We start from the raw sequence: 17,521 nt of genomic DNA on the forward strand, positions 1-17,521 counted from the left end.
TAAGCTTCTCCTTGCAGAATCAGTTTGTGCAGAACGAAGAGGAAACAGCTAGTCAGATCCCTCACTGAGCGCAGGCCTCACCCAGGCTTTATCTCCTGCCCCTGCTCTGTTAACATCCCGCATCCTCCTCTGAGAATGAGTCCATTCCTACCTTTGCCCTCTGGATTTTTCCTTTCTCCTCATCTCTGTTTGGCTAAGTTATATATAGATATATAAAACCTGTTTTGTTGCTGTTCTATTCTCCCAGCATTTTATGTTTTGAACCAAGGTAAGTTTCTCTTGCCTCCTGACTACTTATTGACAGAGGGGAGTCTGACCTTTCAGTTCACTAGATTCTTCAGACTCTTAATACCACGTGACCCACTAGCCCCTCAGCCACTTCATCTTCCTCCCGCTGCAGCAGAGCACACTTACTGCATGTGGTCCTAGATCCTACTCTTGTTCTCCCCAGCACTGCTGGAGGAAGTTGTGATCCTTCTACCCCAATTTCATGCGAACTGCAGTCACATCACTGCCATTTGGCATTCTTCTTATGCACATCTTTTCAGTCCCGTCTACCCTGATGTTTTAAACCTCCACCTAAACCAGTGCTTCTCAGTGACTATGCCACTGCTCTCAAGGGGTGATTTTTAAAGTTTGTGGGGACATTTCAGCTTCCTTGGGTAGCCAGGCCAAGCATTTACATATTAAAACACTGTATTATAATATTTTATTTCTCCTTTATATTACAGTTAGAACATTTACATCGATTGTGGGGGAACTTACATAACTTACATTTTCTAGGAACATCTTGAATATTCATGTTTTCCATGAATATACTATGAACAGTAAAGGAAATATTACTATTTGTTGTAAAAAGGGACCCTAAGGTTTTACAGATGACACTACCCTTATGGCAGAAAGTGAAGAGGAACTAAAAAGCCTCTTGATGAAAGTCAAAGTGGAGAGTAAAAAGTTGGCTTAAAGCTCAACATTCAGAAAACAAAGATCACGGCATCTGTTCCCATCACTTCATGGGAAATAGATGGGGAAACAGTGGGAACAGTGTCAGACTTTATTTTTGGGGGCTCCAAAATCACTGCAGATGGTGACTGCAGCCATGAAATTAAAAGATGCTTACTCCTTGGAAGAAAAGTTATGACCAACCTAGATAGCATATTGAAAAGCAAAGACATTACTTTGCCAACAAAGGTCCGTCTAGTCAAGGCTATGGTTTTTCCCGTGGTCATGTATGGATGTGAGAGTTGGACTATAAAGAAAGCTGAGCACCAAAGAATTGATGCTTTTGAACTGTGGTGTTGGAGAAGACTCTTGAGAGTCCCTTGGACTGCAAGGAGATCCAACCAGTCCATTCTAAAGGAGATCAGCCCTGGGTGTTCTTTGGAAGGAATGATGCTAAAGCTGAAACTCCGGTACTCTGGCCACCTCATGAGAAGAGTTGACTCATTGGAAAAGACTCTGATGCTGTGGGGCAAGAGGAGAAGGGGACGACAGAGGATGAGATGGCTGGATGGCATCACTGACTCGATGGACGTGAGTCTGAGTGAACTCCGGGAGTTGGTGATGGACAGGGAGGCCTGGCGTGCTGCAATTCATGGGGTCGCAAAGAGTCGGACACGACTGAGCGACTGAACTGAACTGAAGGTTTTACAGAATTGAGAACCATGAAAAAAAAAAGAATTGAGAACCACGATCCTAATCCAATCACACCCATTCTTCTTATAGGAAAACAATTTAGCTTCTCCTTTATTTCCAAAGTACAAATGAATGCTTTTCCCACCAGTGTTTCTCAAAGTGAAAGCATCAACATCATCTGCTGAACCGATGTCTGGCTATGAGATCTTGGTGTCACCGTGCCCTCCTCCAGGGGATCGAGGGGGATCTTCCCCACCCAGGGATCAAACCTGCATCTCTTATATCTCCTGCATTGGCAGGTGGGTTCTTTACCACTAGCGTCACCTTGGAAGCCCCTCATTCCACATGCGCTCCCAATTCCATCCTCTGTGATCTTAGCCCTTTCCGCTGACCTGGCTTTAGCACCTCTCCTTTCAAACACATACAAGTGTCCTTTATCGAGAAAATTAAACTTTTGTCAATCCCACAGTCCCCTGCAGTACTATTCTCTTATTTTCTTCCCTGGATCTTAAGAGTTCAGAATTCATTGGTTTAACATCACATTTTTGGAGGAGCTCCGACATGTTAAGACACTATTCTGTGGCTTTACAGATATTATCTCATTTAATGCTCAACAATTACTGTTTAGGTTGTACAAACAAAAAAAAGCAGAGTGTTTTGCTCATCAGTGAGTTCGACAAGGATGAATTAACCTGCTGCAGTCACTGACCAACAGTGCACTCTGTGTCTCAGAGGAGAGTAAGGCGATAAAAGGATGAAGCACTCTGTGCTCCCGACCTAGGAAATTAAGACAATAAGACGATGCTCTGTGCTTTGGGCAAACAGGCCCTGAGATAGTTACCCAGCTTCCTGCTATTTTCCCATACAGAGAAAAGCCCTGAAGTCATTAACTTGTGATATCTATTCTTTGTAAACTAGCAGTAATCCTTTACCAAGACACCTACTTGACTGCATTCCCCACCAAAAAACATCATACATAAACTAGCCTCTCTCTTGCCTCTTCAGAGCAGTTTCTCAGAGCTACTGAGAAGCTGTTTCCTTGGCTGTAGTCCTCAGTAAGACCCCGGTACAAATTTAACTCACAATGCTTACACTGCATTTTTCTTCCCATAGGCAGTTGCACAATTATTGTCCACTTTGGAGATGAAGAAAATGAGGCAGAAGACAGTTAACTAATTTACCGAAAACCATTCAGTTCAACAGTAGCAGAACTAGTGACTTCATGCTCTTAACCTCTATACTCAGTGGTTTATAGACTGATATACAACAGACCCTTGATCAACATGGGGTTCACTTATGTGCGGATTTTTTTCCGTAAATAAGTACCACAGTACTACAGGACCTGAGGGTGTGGATACAGAAGAACTGCAGATACGGAGGGCCAACTATAAATTATACACAGATTTATGACTACATAGAGGGTTGGTGCTCCTGACCCTCTCACATTTTCAAGGGTCAAAGCCTCATTACAGTTAGGGTCTACTAACCTGTGGAGAACATCAGGTTAGAAAAACTGGGAATATTCATCTCCCCAGAGCAAAACTGGAAAATCCTCCAAAACAGTTACAGTCTCTTTGGCATCAGAGAACCTAGGAGAACAAAAGATTAGGATCCTCTCAATGTGATGTGGTCAGTGAGAAAAAGGAAGGTATTCTCAAGCCCTGGGACCAAGGGGAGTCTCCAAAATATACTGATTGTTTAATTTGAAGCAGTCTTCAAACTGATCACCTTGGCCTTCACTCCATCCATGAGAAATTAATGTGGCCAACACACACTGTACTTGTTTTCTTGCCATTTCCCCCTACTCCATCAAAAGCAGAAAATGACTGCATTTTTTTCAAAGGTCACTACTGCCTACTGATTATGAAAGTGCTCACCTCTGCTCTTTCTCCAGCTTTTTTCAGGAAGGTTTGTTCTCCTCTCTTGTTTCCTAATTGGGGCAATTCTGCAAAGCCCAGTCCTTGCCTGTTGTATTTCTCAGCTTGCATGCTCCTTCTTCAAAAACTAATCGCACCTCCCAGATGTCTCCCTGGTGCCTCAGTGGTAAAGAATCCACCTGCCAATGCAGGAGACATGGGTTCGATCCCTGGGTTGGGAAGGACCCCTGGAGAAGGAAAAGGCAACCCATGCCAGTATTCTTGCCTGGCAAATCTCATGGACAGGGGAGCCTGGCGGGCTACAGTCCCTGGGGTTGCAAAAACAGTTAGACATGACTTAGCAACAAAACAGCAAACAACAACTATTCAACTAGGCCCGTTCTATAGCTTGCTTCCACATCATCATTTCATACCTTTACATCTCAGCCCCAGCAGAGACAGGGCAGCCACACCCACGGCCTGGGCTGCTGGTTAACTGAATGGCCTGCCATCTCTCCAGTATAAACAGCCAAGAGCAGACTCCAGACAAATGAGAGTGACTGGTAACTAAACACTGCTGGGAGTGGGAATGGCAGAGTATCTTCTGGACTAGACTTTCAATTGACCATGACCAAAAGAAAGTCTCTGCTACCACAAACTATCATTTGGAAGAGTCAGGTGATGAGCTGCAAACTGGGAAAGCAATTCTGTGATCTCTTCACAGAGACAGCTGTGTGACTTGGGCTTTTTTACTACATAAACTTGGTAATCACCATACCTTGCCTATACTTTCTACTCCATCCACATTTATTTCTCACTTCCCAAAATACTTGTTCTTGGATTTACTTCTCCAAGTAAAGTAGCACAACTCCTTTAAAACAGTAGCACATTTGATGTTTCAAGTAGGATGCGCATGTGCATGTTCAGTCGCTTCAGTTGTGTCCAAGTCTTTGTGACCCTGTGGACCACCAGGCTCCTCTGCCCTCTCCAGGGGATCTTCCCGACCCAGGAATGGAACTGGGGTCTCCTGCATTGCAGGCGGATTCTTTACCAGCTGAGCTATCAGGGAAGCCCAACAACAACAAAGATTATTACAAAATAGTGGCTATATTGCCCCTGTGGCATACAATTTATCCTTGTTTATTTATTTTATACATATGAATTTGTACTCTTATCTATACCTATCTTGCCACTCCCTCCTTCCCTCTCCCACTGGTAACCACTAGTTTTTTCTCTGTATCTGTGAGTCTGCTTCCTTTTTGTCATATATACTAGTTTGTTGTATCTTTTAGATTCCATATGTAAGTGACAACAGAGTATTTGTCTTTCTCCATTTGACTTATTTCACTAGCATTGTATACTCTAGGTCTATCCATGTCGTTGCAAATTGCAGAATTTCAGTCTTTTTGATGATTCGTTAATATTCCATTGTGTGTGTATATATCTATATCTATATAGATACAAATATATAAATCTTTATCCATCATCTGCTGATAGACACTTAAATTGCTTCTATATATTAGCTACTGTAAATAATGCTGTTATGAACATTGGGGTGCATGCTATCTTCTTGAATTAGTGTTTTCATTTTCTTTGGATATATACTGAGGAATGGAATTGCTGGATCATATAGTAGTTCTATTTTTAATGTTTTGAGGACCCTCTATACTGTTTTCCACAGTGGATGCACCAATTTACATTTTCATCAAAGGTGTCCAAGCGTTCCCTTTTCTCTACATTCTCCCCAACACTTGTTATTTGTAGTCTTTTTGATGATAACCATTCTGACAACTGTGAAAATCATTGTGATTTTGATCTGCATTTCTCTGATGATTAGCAACATTGAGCTAACATTCATTTGCCTGTTATCTTTTTCGGAAAAATATCTATTCAGGTCTTCTGCCCATTTTTAAATTGGGTTTGTTTTTCAATACGAGTTATATGAGCTGCTTATATATATTTTGGATATTAACCTCCTATTAGTCACATTATTTGTAAATACTTTCTCATTAGGTTGTCTGTTTTAACAGTTGATGGTTTCCTTTGCTGTGTAAAAGTCTGTAAGCTTAGTTAGGTCCCATTTGTTTATTCTTGCTTGCTTTTGTTTCTTTTGCCTTAGGAGTCAGATCTTAAAAATATCACTATGATTTATGCCAAAGGGTGTTCTGCCTATGTTCTTTTCTACGAGCTTTTTGGTTTCAGGTCTGAAATGATAGTTTTGAATGGATCAGTCTTCAGTTCAGTTCAGTTGCTCAGTCGTTCTTTGCGACCCCATGGATAAACTTAGGTTCTGATATGTTTTCTTTTTTTTTTAAAGGGGGAATTATAAAAGCACACAGATTGTTTTCATAATCTAGCAAGGTTAAGGGGCTCCCCTGGTGGCTCAGATGGTAAAGAATCCATATCTGCAATGCAGGAGATCGGGGTTTGATCCCTGGGTTGGAAAGATCCCCTGGAGAAGGAAATGGCTACCCACTCCAGTATTCTTGCCTGGGAGATCTCATGAACAAAGGAAAACATCTATACCCAGTAGTACAAACAACTCCACAACTCAGAGGAAATGTCTTTTGAGACTTGCGTCTATTTTGTGCGTGTGAAGTTTTTTACATTAGGCTATGGGCCAACAACTGCCTCAATCACTGGAGCCTACTTCTTTATCCCCGCTTATCCACGGAGCTGCTGCTGCTAAGTCGCTTCAGTCGTGTCCGACTCTGTGCGACCCCATAGGTGGCAGCCCACCAGGCTCCGCTGTCCCTGGGATTCTCCAGGCAAGAACACTGGAGTGGGTTGCCATTTCCTTCTCCAATGCATGAAAGCGAAAAGTGAGTGTGAAGTCGCTCAGTCGTGTCCGGCTCTTCACGACCCCATGGACTGAAGCCTACCAGGCTCCTCTGTCCGTGGGATTTTCCAGGCAAGAGTACTGGAGTGGGTTGCCATTGCCTTCTACATCCACGGAGCTAACGGGACTGATTATAAATAGGGTGAAAAGCAGCCACCAAAACTACTAAACAGCAATATAACCCTGGTAAAATCACTTGGGAGGTCAAGAGAGGTTGGCCTGGTTTCTGTCAGTCAATTTTAGGACACAGCAATACCTCTGTGTGACCTTGAGCACAGTCTAGTCTGTGCCTAAATTGTTGTTCAGTCACTCAGTCGTGTCCAGCTCTTTTGCAACCCCATGAACTGTAGTCTGCCAGGCATCTTTGTCCATGGGATTTCCCAGGCAAGAATACTGGACTGGGCTGCCAGTTCCTTCTCCAACCCAGGATCGAACTCACGTCTCCTGCGTTGAAGGTGGGTTCTTTACCACTGAACCACCAGGGAAGCCCTGTGCCTATATTACTGCCTCACTTTTTCTTGCCTGGCATTCAGAGCTACTGCACCCACTAGACTGCATACCTCCAGATCAGGGTTTTTCTTGTTTCTTTTAAAATAGTTGAAATATGGGAATTTCCTGGTGGTTCAAACTCTGTGCTTCCACTTCAGAGGGCCTGGATTCCATCTCTGGTTGGGGAACTAAACAAGCCACTCAGCCAAAAAAAAAAAAAAAAAACACAGCAAAATAATACAACATGTAACTACTGTGTGTATTACTTTACCCATTAACTTCAAACAGTCATTAAAAGCTTACAGGAAGCATAAAATTTCTTCATAACAGTCCATCTGATGACTGGACTGTAACTTATACAGTCGTTCCTCTGTTGCTGGACATTTAAGCTGGTTCAGTTTTTCACTACTGTAAATAATTCTGGGTTCTAGGAAAAGATGGTATATTGAATAAAATTTCACTCTCTCCCAAAATCCCATGGAAACTGCAAAAAAGCAATTTTTAAAAGGCAACAGTTTTCAAGAATGGAGAGGACAGAAGGCACAACAGTGACATGTTTTTGACAGTTAAAAATGAGAAATAACTGCACTAGACCAGGAACCCCCAACTCTTAAGCCAGTTCTGGACAAAGCTGAAAACTAACCCAATTGATACTACAGAATATTCAACTGATACTGCAGACCCAGTTGAGACTGCAGAATACTCAATACTCAAAACACTCCAGATTTAAGGTGAAATGGAGATTAAAAGAAACCAAGCTGATGGAAAGCTGTTTCAGAAGAGATGGCCAGACTTCTCTCCCCATGCTGCTGGATAACCAGCCCATGCTGGCACTATTCAGAGTGGTGATACTGGAGGAAGGTACACCTGAGGCTCTCTGGAGAAATCTTGAAACTCAGGTAAAAGTTCAAACAGTTACTGAAAAGAAGATGTACATATGCATTCCAAAGGCTGAATGCAGACACCTCCTCCCTCTCATCCTTCATTTGGTTTCCAGAACACTGGTAACTAAGCCTTTACCTTCCAGAATACTGAAGGGTTCCTCTGAGGAATGTAAACACCCTAGAAGAAAGTCCCATAGATGTCGACATGGGTGTCCCCTACAAAGGTGTAGGCAGATCACTCTGCAGGGAAGCAGAGAGACCATACTACCTCACCTTGGCACTCAGAGCTTCCAACCAGCTCCCTATTTGTTAACATGAGGACACAATTGTAACAGCAGCTCAGCCAACCAACCAAAGGAAGACAATATGGCGGAGATAGACTATGCAGAAAGAAGAAAACTTAAAAAGAAAATAAAAAATAATCATTAAAATCTTCAGAGATATAAAAGAAGAATTTGCATCTGAAAAACATGTATTAGAAGCTATACAGGACTTCCCTAGTGGCACAGTGGATAACAATCCATCTGCCAGTGCAGGGGACACAGGTTCAATCCCTGGTCCGGCAAGATTCCACATGCCTTGGAGCAACTAAAGCCCATGGGCCACAACTATGGAAGCCTGAGTGCCTAGAGCCTGTGCTCCACAACAAGAGAAGCTACTACAGTGAGAAACCAGAGCACCACAAGGAAGAGCAGCCCCAGCTCACAACTAGAGAAAGCCCGTGCAAAGCAACAAAGACCCAGCACAGCCAGAGGAAAGAAAATATAGAAAAAAGAGGCTATACAAAGCAGAAACTTAGAACAAAAGAAAAAAGAGGTCCTAAAGATATGATTGTAGAAATAAAAAACTGAATACACAGGTTCAGCAAAAAAGATGAATATATATATATATATATATATATATATATATATATATATATATATGTTTTTTCCCTAATCAGAGGACCACTGTAGGAGTTCTAATATCCAAATATGGAAAGTTTTTGAAAAATTATAAACCAAGGGGAGGAAATCACTGATGAAACAATCCAAGACAACTTCCCAACATAGAAAGGTGTTCTAAAAAAAAAAAAAAGAAAGGCTTTCTAAAGGTCGAAAGGGCTTTCATTAAGTGCCCCATACAATGAATGGCTGTAAGATACACTAAGGCGCAAAATTAGGAAATTGCAGAAAAATGAAAATAAAAGAGATAATTCATTTTTTCTAAGAATGAAAAGATCAGTCACACATATCACATAAATAGTATAAAGAATCAGAAATTCTTCTCAATAGCTTCCAGAGGTTGTAAGTCAAAAAAGTGATGCCTTTGAAATAATGAAGAAAATTTTAATTCCAACCAGTAGAATTTGATACCCATTTGAACTATTTCACCTATGCAGCAGTCTGAAAGAACAATGGTTTTAGGTAGAGGAAAAACAGAAGTAGATAGACCTCCAGGAAAAACAAAACAACACAACATTTAAACTAATAAGATTACTTGATATGATTGGTCTTGTAGAAAACAAGAGGCTATAATGCCAACCAACTCCAGTGTTCTTGCCTGGAAAATCCCATGGACAGAGGAGCCTGGCAGGACAGAGGAGCCTACAGTCCACGGGGTCGCGAAAGTTGGACACGACTTAGTGACTAACCCACCACCACCCACTGCAGTCCAGTGGTTAGGATTCTGTGCTTCCACTGCAGGGGACATGGGTTCAATCCCAGGTGGCAGAACTAAGATCCTGCATGCCTTGATGCATGGCCAAAAACAGAAAAGAAAAAGAAGAAGGAAAAAAAAAAGCAGAAGGGAAAAAAAAACTAACCAGAAGAACAATAAAATTAAAGGGAACAATGGTATTCAATGACAATGCTCTGTTGCGAATAATGTTTGCCTAAGAATAATATAAACTGAACACTGATTTAACCAAATGGTTTTTAAACTATATTAGGAAAAAATAGAGAAGAAATGGTGGTGCAAGAGATCTAAATCTTTATTTACCATTATCAAACATAGACAATGTCAAAAATAGCATTGAAGCATGTATATTACCATATGTGAAACAGATCGCCAGTCCAGGTTCGATGCATGAGATAGGGTGCTCAGGGCTGGTGCACTGGGATGACCCTGAGGGATAGGATGAGGAAGGAGGTGGGAGGGAGGTTCAGGATGGGGGACACACCATGTATACCCATGACTGATTCATGTCAATGTATGGCAAAAACCACTACTATACTGTAATAATAATAAATTACAGTTAAAATAAATTAAATTAAATAAAATTTTAAAAATTGTTAACTGGCCATACTATAATACAAAATAAAAAGTTTAATTAAAAAAAAAGAAATAGTTTGTCCAACTGCACAGTTACAATGCATTGCATTAAGTAATAACATCAGAACACATTTGGGCCACTCGGTACTAGTTGGGGGGAAAAAAAAAAAAAGAATGAAAAAAAAAAAAAGAATGGATGCATTAAAGCAGAGGTCCCCAACCTTTCTGATACCAGGGACTGGTTTCATGGAAGAAAATTTTTACACAGACCAGGGTTGGGGGATTGCGGGGTTGTGTGCGGATGGTTCAGGCGGTAATGTGAGCAGTAGGGAGTGCGCAAATGAAGCTTTGCTTGCTCACTGATTACCTCCTTCTGTAGGTACAGCGAGAGGGGGACGCCTGCATTGAAGAATATCCTGCACACTAGTTTAGAAACAAAGAGGTTCATAAATGTCACAAGAATAAAATTTTAGTTGTTTTTAGAGTGGAAAGTGTCTCCCTTTGAACGGGACCTGGAGAATGGGAAGAAGCAGAACAACTTAGTTTAGAAACCTAAAAGGACTGGACTTCCTGGTGGTACAGAGGCTAAGAATCCGCCAATGGGAAGCCCTGGCACCGCAGTGAAGAGTAGCCCCTCCCTCTCGCTGCAACTAGAGAAAGCCCCAGTTTAGCAATGAAGACCCACCACAACGAAAAACAAATAAAAATTTTAAATAGTAAAAATGAATTTAAAAATAAGAAACCTAAAAGAACTATTTGAAATATGTTATTTTGATACAAATTTTAAAAACATGCTGCAAAATATATGTACTTTGTGTCTCTCATGTTCCCTTTCAAACAAAGGCTCCAGAACTCAGGTAAGTATTGTTAATTACCAGGTGAGTACTTAAACCTAGAAGCCAAGTGAGAAATCATATTTTTTTGTATCAGGACCCTGGAGACACTGTAAATTACCCTCTCCCATTGTTAAGGGTCAGGAAGGGACTAAATACAGATGGACAAGATTTGTTCTAGGAGAGAAGCAGCAGGAACTGCTTCTGCAAGACAAGTAAGTTACGAGTGTGAAGGTCACTAGAAATCTAAACAGCTACATCGGGAAACTAGGCAGAACCAGAATATATCATATCCTGAAAATGAAATACAGTGAATCTGCAGCATATACAGGAATTGGTTGCCTGCAGAGACATTCTAGTTTTCAGCAACAGAACAGGTTCTCAAAGACACTAGTTGGGGACCTTTAGAAATACCCACATTCAATCCAGATGCAGCATTCCTTAGGTAGTAAAGAAGAAACGAATCTGCTCAATTTAACTTTCCGAAGTAGAAAGGATTAACAGAATAGCCTCCTAAAACAGTATAAAAGTCCCAAATTTTGACTGTGCTGCAGAGAAAAATGGCTACTTATGAGAATATTTCAACAGCCTCAAAAATCCAGATTTCAAACTGACCTAAGAGAACAACAGAGCAGTCAGAAATAAACATTAGTCCTCTTTTTCTACCAGAGGTAAAAATCAGAAAAGAAGCAAGATTAACGTTCACTTCACTGTCACTTGAAAGCTCAGCTGGTAAAGAATCCGCCTGCAACGCAGGAGACCCTGTTTCGATTCCTGGGTGGGCAAGATCCTCTGGGGGAAAAAAATGGCAACGCACTCCTGTATTCTCAGCTGGAAAATCCCATGGACAAAAAAGCCTGACAGGGTCACAAAAAGTCAAACAGACTGGGGGACTAAGCACGATATTCTGAAAATAAGGGCAAAAACCAAAGTTCAAGCCATAAAACATAAAATATACCTGCTGCTGCTAAGTCACCCCAGTCGTGTCCAACTCTGTGTGACCCCATAGACGACAGCCCACCAGGCTCCCCCGTCCCTGGGATTCTCCAGGCAACAACACTGGAGTGGGTTGCCATTTCCTTCTCCAATGCATGACAGTGAGAAGTGAAAGGAAGTCGCTCAGTCGTGTCCGACTTTTCGCGACCCCATAGACTGCAGCCTACCAGGCTCCTCCGTCCATGGGATTTTCCCGGCCAGAGTACTGGAGTGGGGTGCCATCGCCTCCTTCTGAGTACCTAGATCTGCACTATTCACCCGTACACCTCAATACTGCCTTTGAGACTCCCCTTAATCTCCGAACCCGTTGCAAGAAAAATTCGGCTAAAACCTCACTTCTCAAACAGTAAACTAAAAGTTCGCTGGTCACATAGACCTCCAATAAACCCTGAAAATTAAAACTCACCAAATCTCAATAAACAAAACTAAAGCCACCACCTCTCATACACGATACTACCAAAAAAACACACGACTTACAATAAAAAAACAAGCAAAAAAAAAAAAAAAAAAACTGGAAAACCGGATCAGCAGTTTCGAAAACCCCACGTTTAAAAATAAACTCCACCATTATATTCTTCCATAATAAAAACTACTCAACTTCCCTTTAACCACAAAAGAGACAGGGGAAAGCGCGAACGCAGTCCCCCACTACCACAAATTATGCAGTCGAGTTTCCCACATTTGGGGAAATCGCAGGGGTCAGCACATCCGGAGTGCAATGGATAAGCCTCGCCCTGGGAAAACCACCTTCGTGATCATGGTATCTCCCCTGCCAGGTAAGTATGAGTTGCTCGCCCTGCCTGCCGCCTCAGCCTCACGTTCCAAACACTTCGCACTTACGGTCACTCTCTTCACCGAAAACTCTACACCCTCACTTACGAAATAACGGCTTCTCCCAACTATAAGGCCCGACAAGCACATTGCGAGTACCGCAATATTTGCAAAATAATAAAAACGCTTCATAGTACATTCTGAACATGGCCAGCCGAAGCCGAGCTCATTTACATACTTCGCGCACCTTAGTTACGTCACTCTGTAGCGCCGACTGTACCCGGGCCTCGTGATAGGCTGATTGACAGCCACGGAGGCGCTCTGGGCCTAATCCCCGGGGCCGGGAATGTGACCCACCTTTGTGACAGAACAGACTGTAGGGATGCGATTAGCTTTGAGACTGGGTGGGGCGGGAATAGTCCGAATTATCCAGGTGCGCCTAATGTAATCAAAGGCTCTTATGGAGAGGAGTTACATTATCAACTGACCGAAGACACTAAACTGGTGGCTTTGAAAATGGAGAGGTGAAGTGAAGTGGCTCAGTCGTGTCCGATTCTTTGCGACCCCGTGGACTGTAGCTTACAAGGCTCCTCTGCCCATGGAATTTTCCAGGCAAGAGTACTGGAGTGGGTTGCCATTTCCTTCTCCAGGGAATCTTCCTGACCTAAGGATCGAACCTGGGTCTCCAGCATTACAGGCAGACACTTTACTGTCTGAGCCACCAGGGAAGCCACCTGAAAATGGAGAAACGGACTACAAAGCAAGGACAGGTTGCTTTCAAGAGGTTCCCTCTATACCTACTGGTGAAGAAAGAAAAGGTCATAAAACGATCCTCCGGCTCAGAGAAAGGAAAACCGAAACCAAAAAACCATAACAGAAGAAAAAGATAATCACAGCCCCTTAAAGAAGCCGAACTAATTCCCATAGTTTAAAGCCGGGATTTACAGCGTCAACTCACAACAGCCACCACTAGCAACAAACAAAAGAAAACATCAATCTACAGCCTTTTCTTAAACAAGCCACACCAGGGGAAAGCGCGAACGCAGTCCCCCACTACCACAAATTATGCAGTCGAGTTTCCCACATTTGGGGAAATCGCAGGGGTCAGCACATCCGGAGTGCAATGGATAAGCCTCGCCCTGGGAAAACCACCTTCGTGATCATGGTATCTCCCCTGCCAGGTAAGTATGAGTTGTTATCGGCCTCTACCATGTCACCCACATATTCTAATCACTCTAAAGAGAGGGTCACTTTTCTTGTGCATTTTACAAACCTCTACCCTCATTTCTGGAATTAAGCCTTAAAACTATAATTACAAAGAAGGAATACTTTGTAGATCTCAATATTGCCAAATCATAGGAAATAAATGCCTAGTGTAAGCATTAAGGCAGTCACTGCGCTCATCTGCATGTTCCACACCCCTTTTGCTGATCTCATTTAGCGTGTCCTTTTCCTCGTATAGTTACTGGAATGAAATTTAAAGGCAAAGACTCTACAGATATAAAAGTAAGAAATTCGTTCTTTCCTTCAAGGGTGTGGAGCTAATGACCTCGCTGTGATTCTGTGGTAGTTCAGCAAGCCGGTATGACGCAACAGATATAGCAAGTCTGAAAGATGAAATTTGGTAAAAGTACGTTTTAAAATTCAGTCGATGTAGTTAGAGCTGCAAATAACTTGAGCGTTCAAAGCTTCGAGCACAAGTACAAAATAGGCTCTTTTTCAAATGTGGGGCAAATGATCACCTTTACAAGAATAGCTGCACAAATACTAATTTTGAACTGAGTTAGTGGAAAGCTCTTGCAGTAACCCCTCCTACAGCAGATATTTGGGTAAGTTGTAGGGGTCCATTAGCTGGAATGTGATCATCCTCACAGGTGGAAATCACTTTTGTGATCAAGAGTGTCTCCTCTCCTAATAGAGACTAAGTTGTGTTTTGACTTATCCTTAAACTCTCTTGTGCTCAACACTACAAGCACAGGGTCATTCTTTTGCTTTTTCATGGGTGTCTGAAATCCACAAGACTACTAGAGATTCAACCCATCCTACAAGAAATTCCTGACCTCTCCAAGACTATCTCAGACCCTTTGAAAAGAGCAAATCCCGTTTTAGGCAGCGGTTAGTACTTCACGTATTACATGTTCACATAATTAATATCATCAAACTTCTCAGTCCTCTCCTTTCTGCCTCAGTGTATGTTAGAACTGGAGTTCCCATGTTTAACTATTCTTCAGTTGCCCAAGATCACACTAGAACCAACCTATTTCTCACATTTTTATCTTACAGAAGGACTCTTCTAATATTGTCTCCTCCACCAACATAAATCAGCCAGCTTTTATATCTTTTTTTTTTCTGGCCACACTGGGCTGCTTGCAGGATCTTAGTTCCTCCACTACAGATTGAACATAGGCTCACAGTAGTGAAAGCATGGAGTCCTAACCACTGGACCACCAGGGAATTCCCAAGCTTTATATCGTTAAAACAGGAAGAAGTAATGCTATTTGTAAAAATCGTATTAAAAATTAACAAGCAATAACTGAGAACAGAGGTAACTGAGATGGAGAGAGAGGAAAAAAATACTGGGGTGGAAGAAGGAGATCATGAAGTCTGAAGTCTGACCTTTGACACCCTACCAGTTTGATTTTTATAAACTCTCTCCCCCAAAAGAAAGAACTATTATATGTAATACATATATAAAATATATACTCAGATATACATACCTGCATATGTAATCTAGAAACATTTTGTGTGTCTGTGAAATAAAAGTTAGCTATCCTGGGGCTTCCCTGGTAGTCCAGTGTTTAAGGATCCTCCTGCCAATTCAGGAGACACAAGTTCGATCCCGGGTCTGGGATGATTCCACAGGCCGAGGGGCAACTAAGCCAGTGTGCCACAACTACGGAAGCCCACGAGCCCCACAACCTGTGCTCCGCAACAAGAGACAACTCCACGACGAGTAGCCCGCGCTCACGGAAACTAGAGAAAGCCCACACACAGAAACCCAGGGCAGCCAAAAGATTAATAATTTTTTTTCTAAAGTTAGAGATCTTGAAATCTGGCTGGGAACCACACTTGTAAGGGGAAAATGGTATCTGTGAACTAGACTACTATTATCACCAAACAACGTTTAAATTCAAAATGCCATTTTCAGAAGATTTGTGACTAGCAGTGCCTTCTTTTTATTTGTAAGATATAGTTGATTTACAATATTGTGTCACTTGCGGGTGTACAGCAAAGTGATTCAGTTATTTTTTTTTTCAGATTTTTTTCCCCACTATAGGTTGTTACAAGATATTGAATTTAGTTCTGTGTGTTATATATTAAGTCCTTAATGCTTATCTGTTTTATATATAGTAGTTTATATCTGTTAATCTCATACTACTAATTTATCCCTTCCCACCTCCATTTCCCCTTTGGTAACGATAAGTTTGTTTTCTGGCTGACTCTGCTTCTGTTTTTTTATATAGATTCATTTGTATTATTTTTTAGATTTCATATATGTGATATCATATAGTATTTGTCTTTTACTTCACATAGTATGATATTCTCTAGATCCGTCCACATTACTATAAAAGGTAATATTTCATTCTTTTTTATGACAGAATGATAGTCCATTGTGTGTGTATACACACACACCACATCTTAAACCAATCATCTGTTGATGGGCACTTGGATTGTTTCCAGGTGTTTGATACTGTAAGTAGTACTAACAGTGTTTTCTTTTTATCTTTTCTTTTTTGACCATGAGGCTTTTTGGATCTTACCTCCCTAGATCAAACCTGAGCCCTCAACAGTGAAAGCGCCAAGTTCTAACCACTGGACCATCAGGGAGTTTCCTAGTGGTGCTTTCTTAAGTAACACAGAGCCCTTCACAAGGTTAGTTTCACTATTTCATGGGAACTTCATTGTTTTTGGCCCAGTTATCAAAATATATGTCCAAGGCAATCTGCCTTGGGGCAAAAGCATGACTGTCTTTCATGCTCTTATAGCTCAAGCAGGTTAAAACATTAATGCTACATCCTCACAGAAGCCCTGTGAAGTTTAACATCCTTTGAGGAAAGCCACAACATTCCTTAGAAAAATACAAGGAAATACTTACATAAGTTTATATTAAATACAAACATAAGTTAGCCAGAAAAAGTAGAGAAGCTTTAGTTCATTTTACAAATGTTGCAAAACTTCGTTGCCAAAACCAAAGTAGATGTAATCATCTCACAGATTAATCTCATTTACGAACAAAAATAAATGCCCCCACTGGCAGCAACTAGAGAAAGCCCACACAGCAACGAAGACTCAGTGCAGCCAAAAATAAGTACATAAAAGAACAGTACGCAATAACCAAATAGGTTTTATACCAGGTATGTAGCACCTACATATATAAAAGTATCTTAGGGACTTCCTTTGCAGTCCAGTGGTTAAAAACCCACCCTTCCATTGCAGGGGGCAAAGGTTTGAGAAACTCAGATCCTACAAACTGCTTGACCCGGCCGGAAAAAAAAAAGCATATGATAAAGACAGCATTTTATACAGGTGGGGGAAAAGATCAGTTGCCTTATAAAGAGTATTTAGAAAACTGTCTTACCACTGGAGAGAAGGGGAAAAAATGCTTTCTTTCTCCTACATTTAAAAAAAAAACCAGATAGATTAAAATATTCAAATTAAATCATAAACCATATGTAAAAAATGCAGATGATTATGTTTACAATAATTTTGAAGAAAATAAAGACTTCTTTTTGGCCTTGTGAAAGGGCTTGGGGGATCTTAGTTCCCAGTGCCACCTGCAGTGGAGTCCTAACCACTGAACACTAGGGAACTAAAAAGAAAAGACTTTCTAAGCATGTTACCAAAGTAAGAATCAAATATAAACTTTGCATATACATAACATCAATAAAGTAGAAAACCTCATAAAGTCTGAATACATGTGACAAAGTGGGAAAATATCTGCAATATAGTGATTAGGTAAATAGCCTG

At 41.3% G+C, this 17,521-nt stretch overlaps 1 protein-coding gene and 2 non-coding genes across 5 annotated transcripts in view; all 3 read right to left on the minus strand.

Annotated features, from left to right (window-relative positions):
* TEX14 (testis expressed 14, intercellular bridge forming factor) overlaps positions 1-17,521 on the minus strand; it is a 150,603-nt gene that overhangs the window by 126,178 nt on the left and 6,904 nt on the right. For 2 of the 3 annotated variants that reach the window (XM_070772547.1, XM_070772546.1), the window contains exon 2: positions 3,123-3,224. The exons of the other annotated variant lie outside the window; for it this stretch is intronic. The gene's annotated coding sequence lies outside the window, so the exon portion shown is untranslated. The remainder of the gene's footprint in view (positions 1-3,122; positions 3,225-17,521) is intronic. 3 annotated transcript variants of the gene reach the window in all.
* LOC139177863 (U1 spliceosomal RNA) lies at positions 12,403-12,566 on the minus strand. The gene has a single exon (XR_011562328.1). It is a non-coding gene; the product is annotated as a U1 spliceosomal RNA (small nuclear RNA).
* Positions 13,579-13,742, minus strand: LOC139177874 (U1 spliceosomal RNA). Its single transcript, XR_011562338.1, has one exon. It is a non-coding gene; the product is annotated as a U1 spliceosomal RNA (small nuclear RNA).

Source organism: Bos indicus, chromosome 19 (genome assembly GCF_029378745.1).
Source record: "Bos indicus isolate NIAB-ARS_2022 breed Sahiwal x Tharparkar chromosome 19, NIAB-ARS_B.indTharparkar_mat_pri_1.0, whole genome shotgun sequence".
Classification (NCBI taxonomy): Eukaryota; Metazoa; Chordata; class Mammalia; order Artiodactyla; family Bovidae; genus Bos; species Bos indicus.